This window comes from Taurulus bubalis, assembly GCF_910589615.1.
Source record: "Taurulus bubalis genome assembly, chromosome: 5".
NCBI lineage: Eukaryota > Metazoa > Chordata > Actinopteri > Perciformes > Cottidae > Taurulus > Taurulus bubalis.
This window is the reverse complement of record NC_136593.1, coordinates 1,630,798-1,635,797: the sequence shown is the minus strand read 5'-3', so window position 1 is coordinate 1,635,797 and position 5,000 is coordinate 1,630,798. Positions and strand designations below refer to the sequence as shown.

The following is a 5,000-nucleotide window of genomic DNA, read 5'->3' as shown; positions in this document are numbered from 1 at the left end:
TCTTCTCCATCACATTCCAGCCTTTCATATCCCGCCGCTAAACTTCCTCTCTTTAGCTTAAGTCCTATCCCTCCCTCCTCCTCTCCTCCACTCCTCCCTTGCTCCTTTCTTCCACCCTTGTCGAATCAGATCGTATCACTTGAGTTCCCCCCCAGCGATGAGCGGCATGAACATGTACTCGCACTGCACTAATAAATCCTTCACATGAGGCTCCGGAAAGGAGAGAAATAATTCAAAGAGGTCTGAACTGCTGATGTAACGATATTACGTTATTGATCCTGATCAGTTTCCTCCTCCAGTATCCAGTAGATCATGTGATCATGACATCATGGATGTTTCTCTAGTCTCATCATGTGACTTTGTAAACAACCAATCAGTGTTTAGACCAACAGGAGGAGAGCTAGTAACGTTAGCAGCTCCGCTAATGGAGAACCAACAGGAGGAGAGCTAGTAACGTTAGCAGCACCGCTAACGGAGAACCAACAGGAGGAGAGCTAGTAACGTTAGCAGCACCGCTAACGGAGAGCCAACAGGAGGAGAGCTAGTAAGGTTAGCAGCACCGCTAACGGAGAGCCAACAGGAGGAGAGCTAGTAAGGTTAGCAGCACCGCTAACGGAGAGCCAACAGGAGGAGAGCTAGTAAGGTTAGCAGCACCGCTAACGGAGAACCAACAGGAGGAGAGCTAGTAAGGTTAGCAGCACCGCTAACGGAGAGCCAACAGGAGGAGAGCTAGTAAGGTTAGCAGCACCGCTAACGGAGAGCCAACAGGAGGAGAGCTAGTAAGGTTAGCAGCACCGCTAACGGAGAGCCAACAGGAGGAGAGCTAGTAAGGTTAACAGCACCGCTAACGGAGAGCCAACAGGAGGAGAGCTAGTAAGGTTAGCAGCACCGCTAACGGAGAGCCAACAGGAGGAGAGCTAGTAAGGTTAGCAGCACCGCTAACGGAGAGCCAACAGGAGGAGAGCTAGTAAGGTTAGCAGCACCGCTAACGGAGAACCAACAGGAGGAGAGCTAGTAAGGTTAGCAGCACCGCTAACGGAGAGCCAACAGGAGGAGAGCTAGTAAGGTTAGCAGCACCGCTAACGGAGAGCCAACAGGAGGAGAGCTAGTAAGGTTAGCAGCACCGCTAACGGAGAGCCAACAGGAGGAGAGCTAGTAAGGTTAGCAGCACCGCTAACGGAGAACCAACAGGAGGAGAGCTAGTAAGGTTAGCAGCACCGCTAACGGAGAGCCAACAGGGGGAGAGCTAGTAAGGTTAGCAGCACCGCTAACGGAGAGCCAACAGGAGGAGAGCTAGTAATGTTAGCAGCACCGCTAACGGAGAACCAACAGGAGGAGAGCTAGTAATGCAGCACAGTGACGTTCAGCTGGAGAGGCGGGACCTTTGGCGCCGGCTGCATCTGTGTTCCGTTGCTGCTGTTGTTAATGGAAGTCCTCTGGACCGGTCCTACTGGCCAGCAGACGAGGCCCGGTTCCCCAGTCTACCAGCGTGATTAGCTGATTGGCTGATGGGCTCGCTGGCAGCTCGCCCCTCTTCACTTCCTGTCTTCCCCCTCTCTTGTTCCAGGACGCAACTGACGTTTGCTGAAAATCTTTTGTGCTTTTGGTTCTCGGAAAAAAAGATAATTCAGAATCCAGGAGGAGGAGGATGAGGAGGAGGATGAGGAGGAGGATGAGGAGGATGAGGATGATGAGGAGGAGGAGGATGAGGAGGATGAAGAGGATGAGGAGGATGAGGAGGATGATGAGGAGGAGGAGGATGAGGAGGAGGATGAGGAGGAGGATGAGGATGATGAGGAGGAGGATGATGAGGAGGAGGATGAGGAGGATGAGGAGGAGGATGAGGAGGAGGATGAGGAGGATGAGGAGGAGGATGAGGAGGAGGATGAGGATGATGAGGAGGAGGATGATGAGGAGGAGGATGATGAGGAGGAGGATGAGGAGGATGATGAGGAGGAGGAGGATGAGGAGGAGGATGAGGAGGAGGATGAGGATGATGAGGAGGAGGATGATGAGGAGGAGGATGAGGAGGATGAGGAGGAGGAGGACGAGTGGATAGTATTCTGTGTTTTTATTATTTGTTTTTATACACGTGTGCCTCAAAGCATGTGTTGCATATTCCTCTGTGAATATTTTGACGGTGTATTTGCATGCAGATTATAAAAAGAGATACTCACAGGGAATTACCTCCACACACACACACACACACACACACACACACACACATTCTCTCTATGACACGTGTATATTTGTGGGAAAGTTGCTGCTCCTCCAGTTTGAGGTTCAGACTTGGCTTGGGATCAGGTTGGGGGGAGAGGAGAGAGGGAGAGGGGGGGGGGGGGCTCAGGAATGCATTACGTCATTGAATGTCCTCACAAAGATAGAAGTACAGGAATGCATGCGTGCGGCGTGTACACAGGCATACATGCGTGTGTCAGTTGGTCAATACAAAAGAAACTCACGAATTAGCTGTGTGTGTGTGTGTGTGTGTGTGTGTGTGTGTGTGTGTACCTGTACATGTGTCTTATGAGGACCACTTGGTTTGTTTCACCCTGTGAGGACATTTCGGCCGTCCCCCACTTGTTAGTTTTTTTTAGGTTCAAATGAAGGCACTTTGGTGTGTGTGTGTGTGTGTGTGTGTGTGTGTGTGTGTGTGTGTGTGTGTGTGTGTGTGTGTGTGTGTGTGTGTGTGTGTGTGTGTGTGTGTGTGTGTGTGTGTGTGTGTGGTAAAGGCCTCGTTCCCCCCAGGGGGCATTTTCGTGGGAAAACTAACTTTCTCTTCTCCCCACTGAGTCCTCTCAATTCATTCTCTCCTTCACTGTCTCCTTGTTATACTTCCTTCCTTCCTTCTTCACCGTCATTCTAACCTTTTCTCTTCCACATCAGCAACCTTCCCCGTCTCCAGTTGGCCACACAGCATTGTTCACGTTATAAATATTATTTTTGTCTGCCAACACGGGCAACAGTTCCCGCCTCCTCCGCCTCCTGGAGAACGTGTTCTCCGTGACGGGGCTTTAAAAAGCCGCGGACGTCACCGTGTTATTTCAGCCCGTCCTTCTTAAAATACTCGTCCCCTCGCTCGTCATCTGCCTCTCGGCCTTCTGCGCGTTTCTTTTTCCTTTTACAGACGGTTCACCCCCGTCGCTCCGGAGCGGTTCTCTGGCAGGGCGGCAGTGGAAAACTGGTATTAAAGGAGCGGGAGAGGGAGGAGGCGACCCGGGGATGAAGCAGAACATATGAGTCACCCTCCTCGCTGCGAGCTAGCGCCGCCATCCGTTTTCCTGGCACCGCCGCGTGCCGGTGGCCGTGTTGCTATGTAATTAAACATACAGCAGGCGAGGCTTTTTGGACTCCTACGTCCTAAATGATATGCTCCTCTGAATTCATTCACAATGTGGTGGTGTTTTCTTGTGGGTGGGTGTGTGTGTTCGACATGCATCTGCTGGAAAACATTCCCCTCTGTCCTCAGCCTTGTGTTTCAGGGAGGCATTTCCATTTGACCTTTAGCGCATTTGACCTTTAGCACAGATAATTACTGCCAAGCAGCCACTGTGTGAAGGAAAAGGGGGGGAGGAGGAGATGGTTTACTTTCCCAAAAAACAGGGTTCTTACGGTCATGGAAAACCTGGAACAGTCATGGAGTTTTAAAATGGTTCTCTCCAGGCCTGGAAAAGTCCTTGAAAAAAAGAAAAATCCAAAAGGTTTTGTAAAAGTCATGTAAATGTGTTATATTCATTAATATGCTTTTAAAGAAAGACTCAAAATATAAGCAGGCATACATACAGGCATCTATATCAATGTTTATTCTTTTAATCAAACTATTGTCTCATTCATTTGAGTCATTTAAGGTTTACTGTATGCTTTGTGTTCTCATTGTTAGTTTAAATACTACATTTACTCACTTTTTACTGTTTACACCCAGACTTCACTAAATGTTTGTGATGGACATTTGGTTTAAAGTCATGGAAAGTCATGAAACCCACTGGTCAGAATGTGTCTGAACGCTGCAGTAGATGTGTATATTTTAGATTTTCACCAGTGCTTGTTGTTATGGTGCGTTTGGGTTTTTTGGACCATGGCCCGCATCCTTCCAGAGACGCTTGGTCGTCACCCAAAAGGGGGCGGGGCCTCTCCTTTCGTGTGGCTTTAGTTTTCCTGGCTCGGAGAGCGGAGGCCATATTTGGCGCTGGAAGGGCCAACGGTAGCCGATTTATATTTAGAAGCTGGACGTTGCCTATTAGGGCGGTCGATGTTCTCGGCGGTGTAATAATACTCGGACCTGAGGGAGGGCGAGCTGAAGGGAGCGGCGTTCGCCACCTGTAGCGCGCCGCCGCTGTTCTTCACAAGCGCTTCAATGCAAAAAGGAGTGAAACTCTCAAAGCGCTTGGTTGGGCTCAGGGGCCCGGCCTCCTCTTCAGATGTAATGAGGCGGGCCCTCGCGTGTGCACGCCGTCTCGTTATCCCCGAGCAAACGCGCTCGAGATGAGATGGTTTGTGTCGGCGCTGGAGCTCGTTAGCCGGGTAATGCTAATGTTTTATTCACGCGGCATCAAAGAGAAACGAGGATAATCGCTGACCTCGGGGCAAGCGAGGGCCCGGTGGAGGCAGCCGGCCGGAGAGGCGTCATTTTTTAAATTTTTTTACTTGGAACTTGAAATGCGCCTAATCGTCTTAATTTCCGTCCTCCTTGTCCTCCGAGTCCTCTTTGAATATATGTTTCTTCTCCGCCTTCGTTTATTGCCGAGCGTGAGTTTTAAAATGGTCATTTCCAGGCCTGGAAAAGTCCTTGAAAAAAATAAAATCCCCAAAGTGTAGTAAAAGTCATGTAGATGTGTTATATTCATGTGTTCATGACGTTCATCTACGCTGAGTTTGAAATAATGAATATGCTTTTAAAAGAGACTCAAAATATAAGCAGGCATACATACAGGCATCTATATAAATGTTTATTCTTTTAATCAAACTATTGTCTCATTCATTTGAGTCATTTAAGGTTTACT

General features: G+C 49.2%; 1 protein-coding gene across 1 annotated transcript in view; it reads left to right on the top strand.

Annotated features, from left to right (window-relative positions):
• dag1 (dystroglycan 1) overlaps nucleotides 1-5,000 on the top strand; it is a gene marked incomplete at its 5' end in the record, with an annotated part of 19,858 nt that overhangs the window by 1,028 nt on the left and 13,830 nt on the right. The window lies entirely within an intron of this gene.